This window comes from Artemia franciscana, chromosome 18 (assembly GCF_032884065.1).
Source record: "Artemia franciscana chromosome 18, ASM3288406v1, whole genome shotgun sequence".
NCBI classification, from domain to species: Eukaryota; Metazoa; Arthropoda; class Branchiopoda; order Anostraca; family Artemiidae; genus Artemia; species Artemia franciscana.
The window spans coordinates 15,218,091-15,245,989 of record NC_088880.1 but is presented as its reverse complement, the minus strand read 5'-3'; the positions used below and the strand labels follow the sequence as shown (position 1 = coordinate 15,245,989).

General features: G+C 36.8%; 1 protein-coding gene across 4 annotated transcripts in view; it reads left to right on the top strand.

Moving 5' to 3' along the window:
* The window catches only part of LOC136038665 (uncharacterized), a 206,537-nt gene that overhangs the window by 98,413 nt on the left and 80,225 nt on the right, over nucleotides 1–27,899 (top strand). The window contains exon 1 of one of the 4 annotated variants that reach the window (XM_065721939.1): nucleotides 20,236–20,585. The exons of the other annotated variants lie outside the window; for them this stretch is intronic. The gene's annotated coding sequence lies outside the window, so the exon portion shown is untranslated. Of the gene's footprint in view, nucleotides 1–20,235; nucleotides 20,586–27,899 lie in introns of those variants that run through there. 4 annotated transcript variants of the gene reach the window in all.

Below are 27,899 nucleotides of genomic sequence, written 5' to 3'. Positions count from 1 at the left end.
CGCGATATACTTTGATCAGGCTGAAATCGATACTATGCAGCTGAAGTGTCAAGCTTTAATAGCTCGTGCATTTTCGTCGCAGCTTCCACAGAAATCGGTAAACGCTTTAGATGTCTTCAAAAGCCTCGGAAGATTGAAAGAAGCATGTTTTGAACTTCTTTAGATCGCCAGGGTAGTCCTCACACTCCCGCTCAAAACGTGCTCAAATGAATGTTTTTTCTCTGCGTTAAAATTTGTGAAGGACTAACCCTGGACAAAGATGGAAAACGAACAACTTTCTCATATGCTGCTTATATTTTCTTAGAAAGCTGCAGTGAAGGAGCTTGATTTTGAGAAGCTTGTCGACGACTTCGCAAAAATGAGGTGAAGGAGATAATATTGCTGAAGTAATTGTACCTAAATTTCTGATTTATACAGCAAGTGCTCCATTTTGGTACTGTTTTTCTTCCTAATTAAGCTGCGAAATGCGAAACTCAAAGGTATTACGGTACCTAAAGCCATCTTCGAAAATTTTAAAATTTTTAAGGCTGGATGGGGCTCAAAATTGATGTCCCCCCCCCCTAAGGGTTTCTGAAATGGCAACACCGGCTTTAGTGGCAGTAGAAATGTAGAAGTATTAATAATAGTAGCAGTAGCTGTAGCATGTGTAAAATCAGTTGCAATAGGATCCAAATGTTTCCTTTGGTTAGTTCAACATCCTCCACAGATAGCCCTGTTAGTTTTAACTTCATTCACCGAATTCTTCCTAAGATGTTCATGTTATTCCCTTTTGACAAACTGCATGCAGGTGGCGTGTTGTGATTCAATTCACCTTCCCCCTAAACTCCCTCTCTTTTGACAAGGTACGTAGCACATAGCGTCTTTTCATTTACTTCAAATATCCCCTCAATATTGTAAATGGAGTAGTCTGGTAGTAGTAGTGGTAACAGTAGTAGTGGTGGTAGTTGTAGTAGTAATGGTAGCATGCAAATATGCCTTTTTGATCACCCCCTTATCATTTCCTGAAAGTCCCAAAATAATATACCTAGTTATTCCTGAATTACGCCCTTTTGGCAATCTATACGTGTTTTGATTTAGTTTAAGACACTACTCAACAGTCTTTGATAGGCTCACATGAATGACCTTCGTCTTTTTTGAAAGTAAAGTTGAAGATACGTACCTTTCTCAATAACAAATACTATATACAAACAACGAACAAATTGCCCTAAGAACTGCGGGGAGGTTGAAATCCCTAAAGACATAATTACTGGATCGTTCAACAATTCTCAACAAAATAAATCTCTTAAAACTTTGATAGGATGTGTTTTGAGGAACAATACGCCTGAGGGGGGGGGACTGACTACCCTCCATGTACTTTTAAGTCTTAAAAAGGGCACTAGAAATTCCAACTTCCAATCAAACAATCCCCCTCCAATCCGAAGTTTATGCGACCATCCGTTCCATAAGAACCGTATATGCCCTGGGTCATAAATTACAGCCCTTGCCCCTTAGATCTTGGGCATTGTGTCCACCCTGAAAAGATTTTATATGCTCTTTGGACTATCGTGAATAAAATTGTTATGTCACAATTTCGACCAGATGTGTTTTGGGGGAAAGAGGATATCAGGCAGCGAGAGCTAATTGCCCTCCTCGAATTTTCGGCTTTTAAAAGAGAAGTAGAATCATACATTTCCAATCAAATGAGCCTTCTCTAAAGAACCCAGAACCACTCCTTCCATAAGAACATTATATGCCCCGGGGCATAGCTTATAACACCTGCCCCCAGAATCTGGGGGGAGGGTTGTCTCAACTCTAAAGGCCTTGTCATATGATCTTTGGACTATTTTTGAACACATGACTCTAGAAATTTCTATCAGATTCACTTTAAAAAATATGACGCGTGGAGGGGGACGTGGTAGCTGCCCTTTTGCCCTTTGATCGCTTTTATTCTTAATAAGGGAACTAGAAATCCTGATTTCCAATCTTATGAACCCCTCCGAAGTTTATACGACCACCCTTTCAATAAAAATCTTATATACCCTTGGGGTACAACCTACAACCCTTGTCCTTAGGGTGGTTGGGGGTTGTTATTCTCAAACAAATAATTTCCGGACATTTTAAGTATTCTGAATAAAAATTCTACCTCGAAATTTTGATTGGATATGTTCGGGGAAATGATTGGTGTGGAGGGGGGCTGGTTCCCTTCCAATACTTCCAGCTGTTAAAAGGGGCACTAGTCCTTTCAATTTTCAATCGAATGAGCCTTTCTCAAAGTTTCTACGACACCTTCTATACGAAGTGCCATAGTCTAATAAAAATAAGATATTGTGCCCACATCGCTCTTTACTTGCACTGGCTATGATTCTCAAATTAGGGCTTTTCGTGCAACTATTCGGAATTCCTTCTTTCTCCTAAATTATTTCAAAGATATTTAAATTGTTTAAATTATTTCAGTGGGGTCCATGCAGCAATGCATGCAGGGATAAATTATTTGATAATTTCGGCTGCGATCTAGCCTTCTTCTGTGGGCTTTAGATTTTTAGCTGTCTTAGTAACTTCCAACCAGAGGGTGGTTCATTGTCAGTGGTCAGGCTTAGAAATAGCTGGATTGGAAATGTGAAGGGTCAGCTGGTGGTGGTCTATTTGGCACCTTTCAAAATGCGTGGCCTAGGATCCGTTTACTTTATCAGGATCATTAAGGACTTGTCCAGTCTCCTTTTTGACCGTTACTTTTGTTTTGAATGTTTTCCGACTATTTGATTGACTATGGTATGCTGACCGAGAGTCTCCCTGTCCAGCAACTTCTTTGTCCTCTCTAGCTCTCTGTTCAAGGCAACGACGCTTATCAGCGCGGATGCTTTATTTATAGCTGTATTTTGGATGACATAGTCTAGCCTAAGAGCATGGCTCGTATAAGCAGAAAGGGTTTTGAGAAGTGCTTTCTTCTTTTCAGCATGCTTCTTTATCAGATTTCACAATTGGATAAAGATTCCTTCTATTTTTGGCACCTTATTTAGGTCAAGCGTTTCTTGGGTGAAACTATTGTTAGATTACCTGATAGTAATCCAATCTGCGTCCAGATTTCCATCACTCAGTAGGCTAAGAGCTTGAAATCTGTTACTAAGCCGTACTGCAAACTGTGACCGGATTTCTTGGTTGTTCAGATTTTACAGTCGAAGGGCTGTTCCCATTTGTCTTTACCCGTCTTGGGGCTGACAACTGAACTATATTTTGGCAACAATAAAGTTATGGTCAGAGAATATAGCAGCACCTCTAAATGCATCCGCATCGAACACCGACGTCTGCCACTTCTTGCAGGTCAGAATATAGTCCGTCTGGTTTTTCCATGTCCACTAAGTATAGTTGAGAAGTAATTGTATATATCCTTATGATCAAAGAGATTGTCATTAGCAACTATTTCTTGAACCAGTTCTATAATCAGTCTTTCATTTGTATTGCATTCTTGATGACCATAGATGTCCAGGACTTTAACACAATAATCTTTGTTTGCCAACCTTCTCATTGAAATACCAGGTGATACAAAAGAAAACATGTTTATAGAAATGTTTGTTGCTTTGTTAGCAAGTTCATAGCACGCACCCAGGGTCACCTTTTCAATTTTTTTGTGGAATGGAACAGTCTCAATGCTGTTGCTCAAGGATTTCCAACTAATTAGTGATTTTACCTTAGGCTTTGGAATAACTACGGCCATATCATTCTCATCTCTTGTATCCTCGGCAATGAAGACTAATGTGTTTCCACCACTGGATAGTTGTTTCTTGTTTTGCCAAGTCATACTACTTCCAAGGCGACCACTGCGGGCAGGCAATAGCGGGTCATTCCGCTCTCTAGATGTTCAGCCCTTGACATTCATGCTAACGTTTGAACGCTCCAAAATCGAATTTTTAGGAGTATTTTCACATTCAGAATCTTATTCGTTTGGCGGGTGTCATCGAAAAGTTAATTCTGTTAATTTTTTTTCATTTGCAGGCTATGTAACCCCATGAAGTTTCCTATCTGGCTCTAGGAGTGAGTTGTAAGCCCACTGCCAATTAGATTTGGGTAGGTTGAGGGGATTTCAGCTTCCCTCATATCTAGGGTGATCATAGAAAAAATTTGTAGTTTTACAGTCAGAGAAACAGGTATGCTAGAATTTACAATTGACTAAAAATTTACCTCAGGACGATCAAATAAGAACTGCTAAATATTCCGCATCACATTTGTCTGTGGATTTATTGCTTTGATAAAAACGCGCAGCGAAGAAAATGCTGCGTTCTCATTAAGTCTTGAGACGTAACAAATTAAAACAAGTCGATTTTGTATTTTGTATCTCTTTGCATCAAAACTAATGATACAGAATAACATTTTTAACATCATAGTTTTAATCACACATTTGTATTTAGAAAAATGCTTTTTGAATACTCTTTATGATCTCGAGGGAATCGAAATATTTAGATATTATAAATAGAAAAATTAATAATCCATGTTTATTTGAATGAAAGAGTTTTCCTTCCCCCGTGAGTACTGCTCCTTTGGCGTGATGGCAGTCCCCTTTCTAGTGAGTAAATTTCTCACTATTCATTTGGGATTTAAATCTAGGCCAAGCTCTTTATTTGCATGAAGGAACGTGTCCTTTGTCTCGCTTTATAGATTCATTTTTTGAATTTAGAAAAGGAACTAGGAAGAAGCAAAAAGGCAAACACAAACGTAAATTGTATAATGACGGTGAATTAGAAAGAAAGTAAAGTTTTTTTCATGAGAAATAATGAACTAATTAGAGTGAAAGTAAATAACAGTTAACATGGACATGAATAGCCACAGATAGGAGTAGTGATGTCGGCCCTCTGATCCCTTCCCCATAAAAGTCTATTGTGATAACATCGATCCTAAGGATGGTTGATGATTAATATCAAGCATTAGCCTGCCATTAATTAATGACTTAATTTAATGGTTACAATTAAATGACCGCTTTCTAGTGAGCTTTGAATAATCATGAGTCGGAAGACAAAATACGTCTATATCATTATGTGTGCGATTTTGATGAATACCTGATGTGGAAGGGGCGTCGTCCCTCCTCCCCTACCTGAAATTTTAGTCCTACTCGTGAAAAGTAAAAAAAATCCTAAAACAAATTTCAATGGGTTTTTAAAAAATTGTACCCCCCCCCCCGAAAAAACTCACCAAATATGAATCCTGTATGCACCCTTGCCTCTTGCAATATATATTTGTCATGTTTATATTTGGACATCTATTTTTCAATACTATAGCTTTGGATTTGTAATCAGTAAATTGAGATCACAACAAGCACCTCTAAAGGTATGCAACATAAATATACGATACAGAGTTGACTGGTTGTTTAGGGTGGTGCGGGCCATAAGATTTTCATTCACAGTGACTAAAATTCCGTAGACGACTTTGATTACAGCAAGGGAATACATGTTCAACTTTTCATTAACAATTAAACTGTGCGTACGAACTTTTGTTTTGTAGTTATGTGCTATTTGAATACTTTGGGTACCCTTGGGGTTACGCATGCCAAGTTGCCCGTGACAAATTTTTTTTAACCGTTTGGTCTTCGTGATTAAAACAATCTTCTTGAAATTTAGTCTGGTGCCACTTGAAGGGGTATAGTGTTGCCCTCGATTTCAGTAGCCCTCTTCAGTTGCAAACGCCGTTTTTCAATAGCAAAAAGATTGTGTCATACAAAGTGGCGTTTTCGGTCATTTCGCAGCACAGAACTACAAATCTGCCCCAAAAAAGGCCATGTTCCTATTGATTGAAAATTGTGACACAGCCGATCCACTTATATTGTCAAAAATTATGTATTGAGCTTGCCAGCTCCAGAGGTAGCGATACCGGGCCGTAGCGCATTCATTCTTAAATGGCTGTATAATCCTCACAGCGGTTAATTAAGAACATCTATTTTAAAGTTTCATAGAACTAAGTTCTATGCAATTAATGTCTGATAAAATTATAAAGAATGATTGCGCATCAGCTGTTATGGAGGAGGGCTGATGATTCATTGTTTGGGGGGAGGGCAGATTTTCTAACTTTTCGCGAACCTTCAGATAAATATAGAGAGGGCAAAGGGGGGGGGGATTGAGGTAAAAATTAATCTCTAATTTCACTTAATTGGAACGAATCCTGGATATGGATGTGGTGGCATGATAGCTCCCCCCTTATTGCTGAAAATGGTTTCTTTGTAGCATAAAAGGTTGAATTCACATACCCTGTGGTGCAAAAGATGGAGACAGGGGGGAGCATCAAGAGCACCGGCACGAAGTTTACCAGGAAGATGAAGATACATAATACCAGAAAATTTGTTTATATCGATGTTTAAATGGAAATATTTTTTTTTATTCATTAAGTAGTTCAGGCCATAAACTACAAGTAGTACCGATTTGCGCTAGTAGTAACCGAAACTACTAAAAAAAAGTTTTGATTTAAAAAATACCTACAATAAAAAAGTGGCTTTTAAGGGAGATTCCAAATATATGAAATTCATTAAATTTATGCCTACCCAACAAATGTTACAAACCCGAGATAATATTCCCTATTTTCAAAAAAAGGGGAAAAACACCCAGAAGGTTTAGGGATTATAACAAAACTTACACAATCAAATTATGTATATCACACAACCCTATTATAAAAGTTTCAAGCTTATATACAAAAATATTAAATTATGAATTGTTCCCGAAAAGAGTGATCACGTACGTGTGTCTGTTTTTTTGATTTGAAGCTTTTTGTCCAAGGGTATTGGTATGGAAACAATGGTCCTAGATTATTGGGAGAAGACTCGTTAGTAAGGAAATTTTAAGTTCTATTGATATTTTTAAGTAATAAAGACGATTTTGCCACAGTAGAGGCGTTTTCACCCATTTAGCGGCGCAAAACAAGAATTTTGGCCATAGTGCGGGAAAAAGCCATCAATCTAAAATTCTGAGACAGCCAGTCAATTTAAAGTTATCGAATGTCTGTAAATCGAGTTTTCAAGTTTCAGGGACAGAAATGCCGCATTCATTCCTGATGATGCACGCAGTCCGTACAAAACAAACGGTTAATATAGTAAACGGTTAATACGGTTAATATAATATTAACGGTTAAACGGTTAATTTATTTAAATTTTCATTTCCTAAGTTTATTTACTTGAAGCTTGACAGTATTATGAACAGTGGCGTATAATTTTACATATGTTAATAAGAAGGAGGGCCGATGGATCTTTTTGTTGTTGGAGGAAATGTACTTTGGGACTATGCTTTCGGTCTTTCTTGAGTCGGATATATATATATAGTAGGATAGTTGAAAGGGGGAAATGAAAATTTATTCTCTATTCTCTAATCCCCCTTGATTCCCTAGAACGTTTTTAGACAATGCCTCTCATAAAAATACTAGGGTGTGATAGCTCCGTTGTTGTAGACAGTTTTTCAATGTTAAAAGGAAGATACCATTCACATGCACACCGGCACAAAGATGGTGTGGTATGGGGGTCGACACTATGACTGCCGTCAAGAAATATCTGGGGTTGGGGGCAAATAATACCAAGAGCTTTGTTTTCACCGAGTTATAAATGATAATATTTATCAACTTCCCTGTTACATACATCGTTTAAAATTTTGCAAAGCCCCTCGAGGTGCTTTGCTCATTTCTGGGTCCACGAGGAACATCCCTACAAAAAAATTGAAAAAAAGTAATTTTTTTTAACTGCAAGTAAGGAGCGTCATTAAACCTTGAAACGAAATGAAATTATTCTGTATATGAAAGGGATTGTCCCCTCCTCAGTGCCTCACTCTTTACGCTACAGTTTGACTCTTTCTCACAACTCTACTTTTTGAAACAAAAAAAAAAAACTTTAGCGTAAAGAGCGAGGCGTTGAGGAGGAGGCAGCCCCTTTCATATACCGAATAATTTCTGTTCATTTTAGCTTTTAATGTCACTTCTTACTTGCAGTTATAAAAAAACTGTTTTTTATTTAATTTCTGAACGTTTTTGAATTAATGTATGTTTTGAATTTGGCTCACCGTACATGAATAATTAAAACGAAATTTGTATATATATTTTTTTTCCAGGCTAAATGGCTTTCTCATCAATTTGATAAAAAAGGGGGGTGTGGGAGGAAGCATAGTTGCCCTCCAATTATTGGTTACTTAAAAATAGAACTAGAACATTTTATGTTTTACGAGCGTTTTTATTAGTAGTAAATATACGTAACAAACGAACTAACTTGTGTAACGGACTTATATATTTGTATATTTTTATTACATAAATGGGGGAGTTGCTTGCCCCCTCATCAATACCTCGCTCTTTACTCTAAAGCTTGAATTTTTTCCCAATTCTTTAAGAATGACCCCTGAATCACAAAGGCCGAAGAGTAAATAGTTGAAATTACTAAAAAACTTTAGCGTAAAGAGTAAGGTATTGTGGAGGGGAAGAACCCCCTTATATACGTAATACTTTCTTTCCGTTTTAATTTTCACTGCTGCTCCTAACTTCCAGTTGAAAAAAACCTTTTTTCTAATTATTTTCTCATTTTTTTTTTTTAAATAATGCTAGAAAATCCTGCACTCTCTTCATGGAAATCATCTTCCTTCATGATAAATTCCTCCATAGAAAGTTCATTTCGTGTAAACTCATCCCCCGACCCACCCCCACTCCAGCATGAAGAAGCCCCCCTGAAAAGTTTGTACTCTTCATTATAACCATTACTATAGGTAAATAATGGTCAAAGTTTGTAACTTGCTGCCCCTCCCCCGGGGACCGTGGAGGATTAGGTCGTCCTCAAATACACAATTATTAGGTTTTTCGACTATGTTGAGCAAAATAGCTATCTCAAAATTTTGATCCGGTGACTTCGGGAAAGAATGAGCGTGGGAGGGGGCCCATGTGCCCTCCATTTTTTGGTTACTTAAAAGGGCACTAGAACTTTTACTTTCCGCTAGAATGAGCACTTTCTGTATGCTGAGTCTGATGGTATGATTTTCGTTAAGATTTTATGACTTTAGGAGGTGTTTCCCCCTATTTTCTAAAATAAAGGCAAATTTTCTCAGTCTCTTAACTTTTGATGGGTAAGACTAAATTCGATGAAACTTATATATTTAAAATCAGTATTAAAATGCAATTCTTTTGATGTAACTATTAAATCACAATTCCGCTTTTTAGAGTTTCGGTTACTATTGAGCCGGGTCACTCCGTACTACAGTTCGTTACAACCAACTGTTTGAAAGATTTCTTCCAAAAATTCGCCTTGAAAACCGGGGAAAAAGTGATCTTACAGTTAATATCTGATTTTTTGAATTTCTCATGTTTTCTTTTTGTCGAAGCATTGCTGTGCAAAAGTTAAACTTTTATTCAAATAGTTGGGTTTGAAGTGGCGGTAACTTTCCTTGTATTTAAAGTAATCCTGGATATGTTGTGAAAACGAACATAAATAAAATAAAAAGGAATCAAGTCTTTTTCAAAATTAAAGTAAAAAGCGACATGAAAACTTACACCGAATAAAATTATTTAGTATTTGAGGGGCTTGTCTCCTCCTTAACCTTTCGCTCTTTAAGCTAAATTTTTACTGTTGTCCTAATTCTTTAAGAACGAGTGTTTAAACGCAAGGGTCGTTGAACTGGAATAAGAAATATTTTTAAGGCACTATAAGGCTAAGTGTTTAGATGTATCTTCTCAAATTTTAGAATTTTGATCCAATCCTAAATCTGACATTAAACCCCTATAATCCCCAATAGTTGATCTCCAAATAACCCATAAATCCGTTCTCTTCAGGACTCGGTTTTTGGCTTAGTGCCTTATCAAACACTGGAATTGAAATTACTTGACATTGACCCCTCTTCCACCCCCCGATTTTTGCCATAAAGTTTCGATTTGTCGTAAAGATTTCAAAGATTTTCAATTTTTATCGAGCTTTTTTTAATTTTTGTTATTCTTATAATTAAGATTTCAAAAATTTCCCATTTATGTTGAGATTATTTTCTTTTTTTTTTCTTTTTTTTCCCGCAATCTCATCATATTATATTCCTTTAACAGATTAGGATGTGTTAATTTTTGGTTTATAGTTTTTAACTAGAGGTACGGTTTTGGCATGGTTCTTAACTCTTCCTTTTAACTATCTAACTGTTCATATTTTTTTTATAACTAAGCATTCAAATTCCAAGAATCAAAAGCTTTTTTTAAGAAATTCAGGGTTTTCATGTTGATTTTCGACAAAAAAAAACACATCCCAATTCCAGAATTTCAACAAATTTCACTTTTTATTTCTTCTAGTGACGTTGAATTTGCAGATTTTAATATTTAAGCCTTTCACATTTCTATAATCACAGCTTTTTTCGAAATTTCAGAGTTTTATGTCGGTTTTGACAACAAACACTTTCGAGTGTTTTGTCGCCACCAACGTTCAGTTGTAGAGCAAGGAATTTCATATTTTTGTACTACTAAAGAATTAAAATTTTCAGATTTGCATACCTATTCTATTCATATTTTAAGAAACACAATCATTTTTTTCAAAATGGCACAATTCTTCCATTATTTGTCGAATATTGAACCACAGAACCCCTATCAAGAATTTCAACAGTTTTTTTTAATAAGTTCAAACAGCCAATCACAGGTTAATAGAACAATTTTACATCACAAAACAAATTTAGATTGGTTTTTTTTTTATTGCACCTGCATCTGTCTAATTGAACTTGCGTGGACACCGATGGGTTTTGTGCAGGTTAAGAACTGGCCATAGCTGATTGGCTTGGAACTGACACTGCTATATAGCCAATGTTGTCGGACCTGACCCCTACCTGTAGCCGTACCTGTAGCCTACCCCTACCTTTATTTCTTGTGAGAACTGATATTGTTTGGAGTTGTTCCTGTTTGTCAAAATAACATTTCTACTGTAAATTTTTTTTAAGATACTATAGAAAGGATAAACTTTGGGAAGGATAGTTAAGGAGTCCATCAGCGACATTACAAAAGGGATATTTCACTGAAGAACAATTAAAAGCTACCATCGACTTGTATATTGATTAGATACAATAGTCGGATTCAGGTACGTGAAATAGAACTTATTTGGGAAAAGATAGAGGATGGGGGAACTGTCAACGTGGTAAATCCAGGAAATTATAGTAATTGAAAATTACATAAAGACTCTTCAGAGTTAGGAGATCATCAGGAGGGACACGTGTAATTGCAAAAGAAACGTAATAGATCATTCTTGTATTCTTTAAACAAGAAGACTGTATTTATAATCTTGTTTTGTTTGTGATACAACTGTGATACAAATCAACCTCTTTGTTTACGGCTCAAAATGGGCTATTTCTGGTGTAAATGATCCTTCTCATTCTAAAAGAAGAGAATTCAATCAGTTCATAAGGTAATATTTCCTGGCACTTTTCTTTATATGTTGGAAGTTCAGACTTTAGACATTCTTAAACTCAAGTTTTTAAAAGTAGTGTTTCTGGAAGACGTCATTTGTTGTGGTCTCTTTTTTTTTAATCTTAAAATAAAATTGATTTAAGACATTTCGTTTTACAATCAATAATGGTCGTCAATATTTCCATCTGTATTACAAGTTAAAAACGACAGGTTTCAATAAAAACTAAATAATGACAATTATTTTTCCCTGATGAAGCTAATCAAATAGGTCTTGCAAGGAGTAACTTGGCCCAATATTAACCGAAACTCTAAACAAACAGAATTTTTTAACAACAGATAGATCAAAAGGATTGGCTTTCTATGCAGATTAATTTAGAAAACATCCACCATATGAGTTTTTCAAAGATAAGTAAAGAGCTCCATTAAACCGAAAAACGAGCAGAAATTAGGTCAAATAATCTTCCAAGCGTAAAATTACTACAAACCACCATCAACCAATAAATGAAACCCGAAACGAACAGAAATTAGAATAAATAACGGAGTCAAACTCAAAACGAGGAAGGAAAATGATTCAATCCACCTTCTATCCTCAAATTTCCTGAAAATTCATCTTTATACCCTTAGACATATTTGGAACAGTAGTCAGAGTAGTAGTACTAGTAGTAGTACTAATAGTAATTGCACTAGTACTAGTAACAGTAGTAGTATTAGCATATTGTCTTTTGGTCAGTTGAAAATGCTTCTCATAAAGTCCCGGAAGTTTCAAGTTAATACAATTAGCCATTGCTATGACATTGTCGATATGTCTTTTAGATAACCTGTATATTCATACAGTTCCTGAAAATTTCATCTTATTGCACTTAGTCGTATAAGTAGTTGCAACAAAGGTAGTAGTTGGAGTAGTGGTAGTAGTAGTAGTAGTAGTACTAGTAAATATAGCAGGGGTAATAGTATTCGGAGTAGCTTGCACATATTGCTTTTTGGTCAATTGATCTTTCTCTTCAAGAATTCTCATAAAGTTCTAGCTTAATAACTAAGTACATTCTTGAGATACACTGCTTTGGAAATTTACATACACATAGCGTCTTTCGATTTAGTTTAAATTTCCCCTCAATACTATCTCAAGTTTTTTCCTTTATAGACTTAGCTTGAATAGTACTAGTAGTATGGTAGTAGTGGTGGTAGTAGGAGGAGTAGTGGCAATAGTAGTGTCATAATAGTAGGAGTAGTAATAGCAGTATTAATGACACTAGTAGAATGTGCATGTCGCCTTTTGGTCTGTTGAACACCCCCCTCATGATAACCCGAAAGTTTCACCTTGATACGATAAGCCGTTCCAAAAATATTGCTGATGGGCTTTTTGACCCCCTTTTTACGTCCTTTATCTCAATATTCTTAGCCTTACAAGTAATTCAAATTGAAGTAGAAATTGGAGTAGTTTAGTACCAGCAGTACTAGTAGCAGTAAAAGTAGCGGTGGTTGCAGTGTTAGTAGTAGCATGCGCATAATACCTTTTGGTCAAATGATCTTCTCCTTTAAGCATTCTCTGAAAGCTCCGAATTAGCACCCAAATCTGCTCTTGGGTACGCCTATTTGAAAAACTGCATGCATATAGCGTGTTTTGATTTAATTTAAATTCCCCCTGTATATTCTGTCAAATTTTCACCTTCATACGCGTTGCCTTAATAATAGTAGTATCATGGTAGTATTGGTACCAGTAAGAGCAGTAGTAGCAGTAATAGTGTCATATTAGTAGTAGCAGTAACAGTACTAGGATTGCCGCCACGGTCAGTTCCTAAAGCACTACAGTTTTCCAATTGCGTGCTACGCAGCGATTTTTGGCGCTTCAATTAAGAAATTGACTGTAATAGTGCTATAATAGCACTTTCGTACTACAGGAGCACATGATACAGTGCTACACACAATAAAATTGTGCGAAAATAGCGTGCCACAGGTGGCAACCCTGAATAGTATCAACATCATATTAAAAACAGTAGTAGCAGGGACATGTTGCCTTTTGGTCAGTTGAACATCCACTTATGATGCAACAGAAGTTTCATCTTGATATGGTGAACCGTTTCAAAAATATTGCTGGTACGCCTGTATAAGCAATGTGTATGCACATAATATGTTTTGATTTAGCTCAACTTTCATCAGGTGTTTATTTCAATACCCTCAGTAGTAGTAATGGTAGCAGTAATAGTAGTAGAAGCGTGAAAATATCACCTTTTTGTTCAATTGGTCATCTCCCTTATCATTACCTGAAATTTCCAAATTAATATGACCGTATCAAATTGTTATACAAGTAGATTTCTATGGTACCTTGCAACTATCTTTATTTTTTTTTTTTTGTATTAAGTATAAATTTGAATTTTGTTTGGGCGCAAGCCATGTTTTGTTAACGATGGGCTGTTATTATTAGTCTGATTTAGCAAGACCAAAGCTGAAAAAGGGGAAATGAGAATGGATGCATGAGGCCTGTTCCCATTTAAGAGTCTATCCAGCCTTTAGCAATCAATTTAGACCTTGCTTAATCTGACTATTGATTAAATAAAAAAAAAATTAACCGAAAGTCAGGAGCGACATTAAGAATTAAAACGTATATGAAAGGGGTGTCCCATCCTCAATGCCTCGCTCTTTACACCAAAGTCTTTTATTGCTTTAAAAGGTTGAGTTGCGACAAAGAGTCAAACTTAAGCGTAAAGAGCGAGATGTTATGGAAGGGACAGACCCTTTCATATGCAGAATAATTTCTGTTAGTTTTAAGTTTTAATGTCGATCCTTACTTTCAGATGAGAAAACTTGTTTCTTTTGTTTGATTTCTGATCGTTTTTCAAATAATGCCGGGAAGTCCATGAGACACAAAATGGTGTACACGAACGATTTTTGAAGGCCGTATGGTGAAATGAATCCATTAAGAAGTAGCAAATAAAATTATTATTTATTATCTTGATAATGCAAATTAACTTGGGTTTAGAAATGTAAACACTCGCTTGCCTTTCCAAAATTTCCTTGCGTAACTGGGGATAGGCTAAGCAAATTGTCACTAATTCACTTTCTACAAAACACTGATGTTTTGCAAAGACTGATTTTTTATCTTTTGAACAAGACAACAGAAGCTATAGACACAAGAAAGCTAGATAAAACACCAGTTAAATAATTTTAATCAGCAGGCCAGTGCTCCAAAAGCACTGAGATAAATACAAATTAGCAAAAGGATCGCCTAATCAATTTCTTTTTCATGTCTGTAGGTGTAAGATTGCTGCTGTCGTTGTAGAAAAAAACACGCTCGACTTCCGCCCTCTGCCTTACGAAAAAAATATAACAGTTTGATAAAAATTTGGATTATTTTAAGTTAAAATTCAATTTTATAGCTCTTCACTTCTTTCCGACTACAATGAGAGGAGAACCATGTTTGAACCGGTGATCTCTCAGTCTGCAGTCGAATGGTTTACCACCAAACTTTAAAGTCTGTATATATTGCCCTGTCTCTCAGTGTAAAATTTTGCCTAAAAAGTGCAAGCCCTCGGAAAACTCCTTTCTCATGGAAAATATTCTTCGCGGAAACTCCCCCCAGCAGCAAATTTACCACTCCTCCCCAGCCCGAAAAATGTAGGGAAACATCCCAATATCAAGCAGTACCTAGACAATGGGCAAATTTCATAGCCTCCACGCTCTTCCCTGGGAGTTGTGGGGTGGAGGTCATGTCATCTCCAAAGACAAAGTTTTCATACTTTTCAACTATGCTGAACAAAATGGTTATTCTAAATTTTCCTCAGACGATTTTAGAGAAAAGGGTCATGGGAGCTTAGTTGGCATCTAATCCTTTTGATCACTTTAAAAGGGCATTAGAAACTTTAATTTCCGTTCGAATGAGCCCTCTCAGTAGTGACCGCTATAATGACTTTAACAACTCACATATCCCACCATTCCGACGGCATTCCGATGATAGTCAACAGGTGTTATTATGTACACCTGGGTGTTATGTAATACTGTGGGAGGTTGGTTGTTACGTAAAAAGGAATATTTTTTCTTTGAGATTTCTTTGGTTGTTAGGCAATAGGAGATGGTTTACCTATGTTAAGGATGATGGAATCTAGCATGACTTGTTAGAGGTCAGGCCCTATAGACAAGCAGGGAAGTCTCGGTTGTAACTGAGGACCGAACACATGGGATGTTGCATAAGTATACCTGTATGTTAAGTAATAGGGGATTGTTTACCTATGTTAAGAATGGCGCAATCTTGTGTGACTTGTTACAAGTCAGGACCCACCAGTCAAGTGGGGAATCCACAGTTGTAACTGAGGATGGCCAATAAGTGGGATGTTACGCACGTATACCTGTATGTTAGGTAGTAAGAGATTGTTTACCTATGTTAAAGATGACACCTTCTCGCGTGACTTGTTTCTTCAGGGCTCGTGGAAACCCCTATTTGTAAATGATGGACGTTGCAAAGGCGGGTGTTATATAATAACGTTGCAAACGTGATTGTTATGCATTGACAGCAGCACATGGGATGTTAAGTAATACTTGAAGACTTTTCTTGAAGATTTCATTTTCTCCAAGATCTTTTTTCTTTCAGGGTGTTTTTTTCCCTTTTTTCTCGGGGAGCCTTAATCCAAAAATATTTTGCCCGCTTTAGAAATTGAAAGACTTGGCTTGGCAATGCTAAAGTCAGCTAAGGACATGGTATATTTGAGAAGGGTAACAGTAAATATTTTTTATGAGTGATTTCAAGTAATTATAATGTTTGGATGCATAGCTCCTTCCATAGGAATACTAGTAATATGACTAGTTTTTAATGATCATATTCCTCAATTTGGCTAAAATCATACCCTTGATTAGAACTCTGACAGTTGGAATTTTTAATGTCCTTGATTGCTTTCATAGTTTTCATGCAATCACATCTCTCTGAACTCTCATCTGGTCCCTTTGAACATTCCTTTCATTCTCTTTAGACTAGAAACTCATCTAGAATTTCAAATACGAACTTTTTATTTCTTGTAATAGTACCCTTAATAGCTTTTAAATTGATGTTTCCTAAAAATTCCATGAGAGATTGAAATTTTATCCAGAGGAAAATATTTTTAATTTCAACTATAAAAATATAAAAAACACTTCTTTAGAATTTATTATTTCAGTTTAAAAGGTAGCTAATGCATATGACGTGCTACATTTTATGAAAAGCGTAAATCTGGTTATTCTAAGTAGAAATGATAGATGTTGCAAACTGAATATTAATGTCTATCTGAACTTCATAGGCAAGACACAAAACAGTTTCCGTCAAACCTGATTGAAATAACCAATGAAATCAATTTTTTTGGAGTTGGAGTTGGGATTTCACTTTGAGGAGGAAGGGCAAAACAGCTTGGGTTTTTCTTGGGGGTTAAAACTACGTAAGTTTTCCTAAAATCTTGGAAAACACTTAGAGTGGAGGGATCGTGATGAATCTTAGCGGAAAAAATAAACAAAAGTCCTAGATACATGATTGACATAACTGGAACGGATCCGCTCTCTTTAGGGTAGTTGGGGGGGGGGGTAAATTCTGAAAAATTAGAAAAAATTAAGTATTCTTAACTTACGAATGGGTGATCGGATCTCAATGAAATTTGATATTTAGAAGAATATCGTGTCTCAATATCGTGTCTATTTTAAATCTCAACCGGATCTGGTGACACTGGGGGGAGTTTGGGGGGACCTAAAATCATGGAGAACGCTTAGATTGGAGGGATCGAGATGAAACTTGGTGGGAAAAATAAGCCGAAGCATTAGATACGTCATTGACATAATTGGAACTTTTCCGCTCTAATGGGGGGGAGGGTTAATCCTGAAAAATTTGAAAAAATGACGTATTTTTAACTTACGAAGAAGTAATCGGATCTTCATGAAACTTCATATTTAGAAGGACCTCGTAACTCAGATCTCTTATTTTAAATCTCAACCAGATCCAGCGTCACTGGGGGGGGGCAGTTGGGGGGACGGGAAATCTTAAAAAATGCTTAAAGCGGACAGATCAGGATGAAACTGGATGGGAAGAATAAAAACTTGTCTAAGCTACGTGACTGACATAACCGTACCGGATCTGCTCTCTTTGGTGGAGTTAGGGGGAGGGTAATTCGGAAAAATGAGGTATTTGTAACTTACGAACGGGTGACCAGATCTTAATGACATTTTATATTTAGGATCTTGTGCTTCAAAGCTCTAATTCCAAATTCTGACCAGATCATGTGACAATGGGGGGAGTTGGAGGGGGATACCGGAATTCTTGGAAAACGTGGAAATTGGGGTATTTTTATCTTACGAATAGGTGATCGGATCTTAATGAAACTTGATATATATAGAAGGATCTTATGTCTCAGATGCTCCATTTTCGACTAGAATTGGATCCGGGGACATAGGGGGTTGGAGGAGGGAAACAGAAATCTTGGAAAACGCTTAGAGTGGAGAGATCAGGATGAAACTTGGTGGGAAGAATAAACACAAGTTCTAGATACGTGATTGACATAATTGGAACGGATCCATTCTCTTTGGAGGAGCTGGGGGTGTTAATTTGGAAAAATTAGAAAAATTGAGGAATTTTAAACTTAAGAACGGGTGGCCGGATCTTAATAAAATTTGATATATAGAAGGAATTCATTTCTTAGAGCTCTTATTTCAAATCCTGACCAGATATTTTGACATTGGGCGGGGGGGGGGAGTTGGAGGGGGAAATCTTGGAAAACACTTGGAGTGGAGGAATCGGGATGAAGCTTGGTGGATAGAATAAGCAATTGTCCTTGATACGTGATTGGCGTAACTGTACTGGATTTGCTCTCTTTGGGGGAGTTGGGGGAAGGGTTCAGGGATTTGGCAAGTTTGGTGCTTCTGGACGTGCTAGGACGATGAAAATTGGTAGGCGTGTCAGGGAGCTGCACAAATTGACTTGATAAAGTAATTTTACCAGATTCGACCATCTGGGGGGCTAAAGGGAGAGGAAAAATAAGAAAAAATGAGGTATATATAACTTACGAGTGGGTGATCGGATCTTAATTAATTTTGATATTTAGAAGGACATCGTGACTCAGATCTCTTATTTTAAATCCTGACCGGCATTAAGCCTCTGATTTTCCTTTTAAATCAATCTATTAATTCTAAGATTTTTGTTAGAGCTCGTACCATGTGAGTTCTTGGCTCTTTGCTCTTCTTGCCTCGTCACAAGTGCCATATGAGCTCTTAGCTCTTGTTTTTTTTCCTGGGGAGATCATATCGACCCAGTGGTCCTAGAATGTCGCGAGAGGGCTCATTTTAACGGAAATTAAAAGTTCTAGTGCCCTTTTTACATGGCCGAAAAAATTGGAGGGCTGCTAGGCCCCTTCCCACGCTCATTGTTTTCTCAAAGTCCCTGGATCAAAATTCTGAGATGGCCATTTTGTTCAGCATAGTCAAAAAACCAAAAAACTATGTCTTTGGGGACGACTTACTCCCCCAAAGTCCCCATGGGAGGGGCTGCAAGTTATAAGCTTTGACCAGTGTTTACACATAGTAACGGTTATTGGGAAGTGTACAGACACTTTCAGGGGGATTTGGTTGGGGGGGGTGAGGGGAGGCAGTTAAGTGGGAAAAATTTTCAAGGAGGAATTTTTAATGGGGGTAGAGAGTTTCCATGAAGGGGGGCGCCAGAATTTTTTAGCCTTTTTTAAAGAGCAATTAAAAAAAATATGAAAAAGTTTCTTCGGCTGAAAGTAAGGAGCAGCATTAAAACTTAAAACGAACGGAAATTGTTACGCGTATGAGGGGTTCACCTCCCCCCAATACCTTACTCTTTACGCTAAAGTAATTTTATTAATTTCAACTATTTATCCTATTGCCTTTGTGATTCAGGGGTCATTCTTAAGGCACTGGGACAAAATTTAAGCTTTAGTGTACAGAGCGAAGTATTGACGAGAGGGCGAGCCCCTCATGTATGTAATAAAAATATACAAATTGAGAAGTTCGCTACGTAAGTTATTTTCGTAAGTTACCTAAATTTTATTAATAAATACATTCCCACTCTTTACGCTAAAGTTTTTTACTGTTTTAAAAAGTAGAGTTGAGAGAAAGAGTCAAATTTTAGCGTAAAGAGTGGGGCGTTATGGAGGGAACAGTCCCTTTCACATACGGAGTAATTTCTGTTCGTTTTAAGTTTTAATGTCGCTCCTCACTTTCAGTTTAAAAAACTGTTTTTTTATATTTAATATCTAACTAGACCATCCTCCTTTAGTTCCTACTCTAAGCCCAACTGTTAATCACTTATGATCAAAGTTTGAACAAGCGCGTAAAAGCTAGTGATCAATCTGTTAAGGAGGGAGTAGTAGATCAAGAACTCTTGATTTGCTTGGTGCCATAAATTGTGTTATATCAAGAAATTTTTAATAATAAGAACTAACGCTCAAAATACTTGTCCAAGATTAAACATTAAAGTTCTAGAATTCGTTATTCTAGTTGTCAGTCAATGTCATTTTCTGTGCAATTGTGCAATTATTTCCCTATCCTTTGCCAAATTGTTTTCCAATTTTCAATTCTGATCACTCTTTTTTTAAATATGGTACAATCCAAAGACAAATTGAGACATAGTGCGTGCATATTAGCTTGATTTGTAAGTTAGTTTCTTTTGTATTTATCCCTTTTGAAACGACTGAACTTTTTGATTATGAATTGAAAAAGCTTATTTCCTGTAATGTTTTTTGTCATTTGAATTATTGCCTTCGAAATTTCTAATTTTCATAGAAATTGCTAATTCGTAGAAATTGCGGAGGAGAGGGGCAACTGTGTTTTTTTCCAATGAAAATCTAAAAAAAAGGCTATTTTCCATTGAACGCTGCAAACAATTTTTTTTTTTATTTAGGGAGGTTGCAAATACTGCCCTAGTTGACATTACCGGTAAGAGTTCAGTATTACTACTACTGACAACTCACTGCCACTCCAAGCCATTTGAGACCCATACAGCTACGCATGCTCCTTCTCTATGCGAAGGATTCCCAAGCCTTAATTCCAAGCGTCAGTGTTACGAAAGAAATTTAGTAAGACACTGGACTTGCAGAATGAAACCTGACTCTACTTATTTTGAGACTCTTCTTAGCAGCTTTGCTCCAATAAAGTAAGGCAATTCTGTCCTGTTACTTCAAAAATCAGGTGGACACTAGCCCCCGGAATCAATTTTGCCCCTTTTTTGTATTTACCCCACTTGTGAAAATGAGATTGCTCTTGAACCTCAACATACATGCCTGGTACGTATTACTATCTTATTGAATAATCAAAAGAAAAGCAAAGCAAGACATTGACCTTGCAGATTTTAAGATGATTTTGCTTTATTACGGGACCTCTTAGCAACATAAGAAATAGGCTGTAGAAGAATATTTCACATTTATTGTAAAATCAGCAATAGATAGCGTTAGCAACAACATTTTCTGACCAGAAAATCTTCATTTCGTAATGCATTACTTTTAATTTTGTAAAGCACTTGGCGGTAGATTCCTTTAAGGGGTACCGGTACAGAAACGACAGTCAGTACTAATGAAAAATTATTACCCTCCAACAAGGGTAGGTATTATCGGTAGGTGACTGCTAAGAAAGTTAGGGAGTGGCTCTTTACTTTGCTGTGTGAAAACTGAGCGAAGAAGGAATGGCAGCTTTTTTGCTAGTCGCCTGTTTTTTCAGGTGAAATCAGAAAAAATGTAAAAAGTCGACCCGTAAATAATTTCTTGTTCTCTCAGCAAGAGCCATAAGTCAGGAAGAGGGAGGAGTAACTTTAAAATGTTGCTGAACTGAAGGTAATTACAGAAATATTCGCACTGACAAGAAAAAACAGCTTTATTTGAGGCGAAAAGAGTTTTTCTGAGCCAAAAATACATCATTTCAGTTGAGAGAAAACACACGCACACAAAAATAAAGAGCAACAATAAACCTCCAAAAGAATAGAAATTATACTGAACGTTAAAGGGAGTGCTTACTCTTTCAATACCCTTTACACTAAAGTTTGGCTTTTTCCCCAGCGCTTCCACAACGATTGCATTAATAGAAGAGCAATTTCACAATGCCTTGGTAATCAAAGGGTTTATTTATTTACATTTGATAAAACGCTTATGAGCTTTTTGAGAGGTGATTAGTAAATAAAACACTTACAATTAAGATATGACTATTTGTTCACTCCGAAGTGGTTTTATTTCATAAAGTTAAAATTTAGTTTCGAAATCTGAAGCTTTTCTTTTTTTGGGAGGGGGAAGGTTGGGTGATCGTCCGGCAAGTATATAGAAAAAGCTCTACTACAGATTTGGGTTTTAACATCGCTCTTTACTCTCATTTGAAAAACAAGTTTTTTTCTTAAAATTTTAAGCTCGTATAAGGTTTTCATTCAGGTTCATTAAAAAGTGTATAATGTTTAAAACAGTAAATTGAAGTTAGAAATCTTTCAAAGATATATCATAAAAATGAATGATAGATAGGATTACAAAATATGCTATGGGAGTGGTGCCCCCTAACATATGAATCAAATTAAGAAGAGAAACTCTGCTCTGCTGGGTAAATATTATCCTCCTGTGTCTGTGATCTTATTGATCAGAATCGATTCTCAAGAAAATAAATAAAAAATACACCTATCAAAGTGAATTAAGTAATACTTAAACGCACTTGATTGCCATACGTATTTAGATATTCGTTGCTCTTCAGAAAGAAGGCCGTATTGATCATCCAGTGATCAATTTTCAAGACATCAGATGTTAAAATTACAACCGGAAAATGTTAATTTTAGGCCGTGGTGGTTCTGCTATGGATGCTTCATGAAGAGACGCTTCATTCAAGTCATTTTGTTCACTATAAGTGTTATTATTAAGAGGGGTAAGCTCACTGTCCCTGGATCGAGGTCTGGTGGTCGGATCGAGATTGGTAGGGGGGATGATATGCTTGGCCTCCTCACCCTTCGGGAAAGGTGATTATCAAAATTTCTTATTACTATTATGGCTTCAGTGACCATTCTCATCTCAGACCTTTTCAATCATAGAAAATGTTCAGTCAAGGTGGGGTTAAAATGTGGGCGTAATCACTTTGTTGCCTTACATCCAACCTTCTTGTGTCAATTTAGTTCTGGTCTTTCATTCCCCCTACTCTTCACTACCACCTTCCAGCAGCGCTGAGTAACGAGGATGAATGGTTTTAGACCATACTATCTCAGCGATATCTCAGCCTTGTCTTCTTCATCTGTTATCTGATTACCCTTTATTCCAGAGTTCTCTAGGTTTTACATCATGGTAGTCTTGTTTTTTGGGATGCCAAGTTATTCAAGGCTTTGCAGTATCTCAATTCTCTCTTTTTCTGGCTCTTTATGTTTGAAGAGGCTGCGGATCATCCGCCATGAGCCTTTTGGCTTCTCTCCTCTCCCTCCGGTTGGGTTTCCTTCTGCTCTTTCTGTTCTGAGTGAGGGCGGCAATTTCAGCCAGCCACCCTTGTCTCAGCATCATAATGCTTTAACCCTTTGTAGTTTCAGGTTCTGCGGCTCTGGGAGCCTATGATTGTCAATGTATATTCGCAGTTACATTTCAGAAGCTTTTCCTCGTCCACGCTCTTGGCCTCTACGGATAGGAATTCTTCATCCGTTGTTTTTACAATTTCTTTATTCTTATGTATCACCAATAAATAAAATTACTGTCTTGACTTTGGCTTCTGATCACCAACTCAAGACCCTCATCTACAAAATGAACTTTAGACTTGGACTAGGGCACGGCCTCAGAGGCACCCTCCATGCCCACTCTCAGCCATCCCCTCTGGTTTTCCATCCAGTACTTATTGGATAAAGGCAAAATTATTCACCATCAGACGGGGCAGCCACCTGAGCGGTAAACTCAAGGCACAGCCTGAAAGCCTAAGTCACTCTCTAAAAGCAGCCTCAGATACGGAAAAACCGAGTTTGACCCCCTGTATCCTTTTCCTTAGCCCTCACCTAGAACATCATTGCGGTTCAGGTCCCTTCATGACTTATATCCACCTCAATAGCTTCATCCCTCGGCTTTGCTCTTCATTCACCACACCAGTAAACAACTAAGTGTAAAGAAACACCTAGAGTTGGTTATTAGCCTAAATTGGCTGCATTGGGCCCCCGTGTGAGGAAATGAGGGCGGTTCTGGACCTTAGAGATGACGCAGGCCCAGAAATGGAAGTGACTGGGATTTGGATATCTTTGTCCCACCTTCTGCCTCTCTCCGTCACCCTCCACTATTTCTTACTCCAGGTATAGGATCCTCTCCGTAAGCCTGCGCTATTTCTGGCTCCGACCTTAGGATTGTCTCCGTCACCCTCCATCATTCGTGGATACGGGCTTACGAATTCAAGAGGCAAGCTCTGGGATAACAGTCTCAGATTACATACATTCGGAGACTAAAACGCCTTCCCCAGGCTCCCAATTTAAGCCCAATACACTCAAAAGCACCACGGAAAGGTGGTCAACACTGCTCCACCATTTTCTTCATAGTATATTTTTTTTTCGAGGTGTTTGTAGAGAAAATGCTTATGAAGTCTTGGTATTCACCGCTTCTTGTTTGTGTCTTTAAATTTTTCCCGGTGCTTCTACACATTAACTAACTCAATTCTTGTTTTATTTCTTTTTTTCCCTTTTAGAAACTCCCTTTTAGAATACTTTTGCCAACTAATTAGACCAAGCCCATGTTTCATTGGGTTTCTATTTTTCAAGGTTGAAGGTCTTATTATTAATACTATATTTACACAACATATTAAATTCCCGATAGAGAAGAACTCGAAAGAGTTTATATATATATATATATATATTTATATACTAGCTGTTGGGGTGGCGCATCGCGCCACCCCAAAACCTAGTTGGTGGCGGCGCTTCGCACCCCCCCAAGCCCGCCATTGTAGTTGTGTCCCTATGTCCCACCTATGAATATAGATATAGATATATATATATATATATATATATATATATATATATATATATATATATATATATATATATATATATATATATATATATATATATATATATATATATGTTTTTAACTAGGTAAAACTTGCGAATATACAACATTCTTTGCTGTCCCATTGTCTGTGCATATAAATAGATTGTCAGGTTTACCGACTCTTGAACATGCAACATATAATGGTCCATGGGAAAACAATGCGTATTCAGATCTATTCCTCATGATTCTAATGATTGCCCTTGAGCTTTGTTGATGGTGATTGTTAATCGACCATTCCCTGTGTCTCCATCGTCATTTATATACCCCCCTGTGCCCCCCAGCGTCCCCTTTGTAGTTGTGTCCCTGTGTCCCGGTCGTCATTTATATTCCCTGTGTTCCGGTCGTCATTTGTGTCCCGGTGTCCCAGTCTGTGATTTCTCTTTGAGTGTCCCGGGCGTCATTTATATTCCTTGTGTCCCGGTGTCTCGGTCGTCATTTATATCCCCTTGTGGCCCCCGGCGTCCCCGTTGTAGTTGTGTCCCTATGTCCCGGTCGTCATTTATATTCCCTGTGTCCCGGTCGTCATTTGTATCCCGGTGTCCCGGTCTGTATATACATTAGTTTTTTTAGTTTTGTTTTTCTCCTTTATTTTTCATTTTTTTCCTTTTTAATTTTTTTATTTTTTAGTTTTTTTTAGTTTTTTAGCTTTTTTAATTTTTTTATTAGTTTTAAGTTTTTTTTCTTTTTAGTTTTTTTGTAGTTTTTACCTTTTTTTAGTTTTTTTAGTTTTTTTTTACTTATGTCCTGGTCGTCATTTCTACTCCCTGTGTCCCGGTCGTCATTTGTGTCCCGGTGCTTTGTTGATGGTGATTGCTAATCGAACATTCCTTTTGTCCCCGTCGCTTTCTCTTTGAGTGTCGTCATTTATATTCCCTATGTGCCGGTGTCCCGGTCGTCATTTGTGTCCCGATGTCCCGGTCTGTAATTTCGTCAGTTGAAAACATGACGTCAGTCGACACACAAACATGACGTCACCCGACAGACAGACTCACACACACACAGACAACAGACACACATGCAACATATAATTCTCAATGGGCAAAACAATCCGTATTCAGATTTATACCTCAAGATTTTAATGATTGCCCTTGAGCTTTGTTGATGGTGATTGCTAATCGAACATTCCCTGTGTCCCCGTCGTCATTTATATAATGACGACGTAACATATAATGACTCTTGAACATGCAACATATAATTTTCCATGGGAAAAACAATCCGTCCCCATCGTCATTTATATATCCCCCCTGTGCCCCCCGGCGTTCCCGTTGTAGTTGTGTCCCTGTGTCCCAGTCGTCATTTAAAGTCGACAAACATGACGTCATTCGACACACAAACATGACGTCAGTCGACACACACGTCCCAGTCGTCATTTGTGTCCCGGTGTCCCAGTCTGTAATTTCTCTTTGAGTGTCCCGGTCGTCATTTATATTCCCTGTGTCCCGGTCTGTATATACATTTGTTTTTGAATTGGTATATGATGAAATAAATTTTTGTTTTTTTCTTTTTTTCTTTTTAGTTTTTTTGGTTTTTACCTTTTTTTTAGCTTTTTTAGTTTTTTTTCTTTTTACTTTTTAGTTTTTTTTTTGTAGTTTTTACCTTTTTTAGTTTTTTTATTTTTGTTTTTTTAGTTTTCTTTTTCTCCTTTATTTTTCAGTTTTTCTTATCTTTTTAAGTTTTTAGTTTTTTTATTAGTTCTTAGGTTTTTTTTTTCTTTTTAGTTTTTCACCTTTTTTTAGTTTTTTTATTTTTTTTTGCTTTTTTAGTTTTTTTAGTATTTGCTTTTTAGTTTTTTTTTGTAGTTTTTACCTTTTTTATTTTTTTTTCTTCTTTTGTATTAATGGTAAAGCCAAGGTTCGAACCTGGAACCTCTCGGACCTAGAACCTGGAACGTAACGCTTTACCAACTCAGCTACTTCGGCTTGAATACATTCGTTTTTGAATTGGTATATGATGAAATAATTCAGACGTCATATGCGGTCAACACCTAGTTGGTGGGGGCGCTTCGCGCCCCCCCCAAGCCCCCGCGCGCGTAAGTCGTTACGCGCCATATTAGTTACGCGCCATTGTAGTTGTGTCCCTATGTCCCACCTGTGATATATATATATATATATATATATATATATATATATATATATATATATATATATATATATATATATATATATATATATATATATATATATATATATATATATATATACCTTTATATTAAGGTAATTTTTTACCTTAATATAAGTAAAATACTATTTTAGGTAATATATATTACCTTTTTTTGTTTTTTTTTCTTTTTTTTAGTTTTGTTTTACTCCTTTATTTTTCATTTTTTTTTTTCCTTTTTCATTTTATTTTCTTTTTTAGTTTTTTTTTTAGCTTTTTAGCTTTTTTAGTTTTTTATTAGTTTTTAGTGTTTTTTTCTTTTTAGCTTTTTTGTAGTTTTTACCTTTTTTTTAGTTTTTAATTTTTTTTTTTACTTATGTCCTGGTCGTCATTTATATTCCCTGTGTCCCGGTCGTCATTTGTGTCCCGGTGTTTTGTTGATGGTGATTGCTAATCGAACATTCCTTGTGTCCCGGTCGTCATTTATATTCCCTCTGTGCCGGTGTCCCGGTCGTCATTCGTGTCTCGATGTCCCGGTTTGTAATTTCGTCAGTCGAAAACATGACGTCAGTCGACACAGAAACATGACGTCACCTGACAGATCCACAGACAGACAACTTATTTTTATATATATATAGATATACTAGCTGTTGGGGTGGCGCTTCGCGCCACCCCAACACCTAGTTGGTGGGGGCGCTTCGCCCCCCCCCCAAGCCCCCCGCGCGCGTAAGTCGTTACGCGCCATATCAGTTACGTGTCATTGTAGTTGTGTCCTTATGTCCCACATGTGAATATAGATATCTATATATATATATATATATATATATATATATATATATATATATATATATATATATATATATATATATAGATATCTATATTCACTATATCTATATTTCATGTTTTTAACTACGTAAAACTTGCGAATATACGACATTCTTTGCTGTCCCATTGTCTGTGCATATAAATAGATTGTCATGTTTACCGACTCTTGAACATGCAACATATAATTCTCAATGGGCAAAACAATCCGTATTCAGATTTATACCTCAAGATTTTAATGATTGCCCTTGAGCTTTGTTGATGGTGATTGCTAATCGAACATTCCCTATGTCCCCGTCGTCATTTATATATCCCCCTGTGCCCCCCGGCGTCCCCGTTGTAGTTGTGTCCCTGTGTCCCGGTCGTCATTTATATTCTTTTTAGTTTTTTTTTTGGTTTTTACTTTTTTTTTAGTTTTTTTTCTTTTTTCTTCCCTGTGTCCCGGTCGTCATTTGTGTCCCGGTGTCCCAGTCTGTAATCTCTCTTTGAGTGTTCCGGTCGTCATTTATATTCCCTGTGTCCCGGTGTCCCGGTCTGTATATACATTAGTTTTTGAATTGGTTTTTTTTTTAGTTTTTAGTTTTTTACCTTTTTTTTAGTTTTTTTTTTAGTTATACCTCATGATTCTTATGATTGCCCTTGAGCTTTGATGGTGAG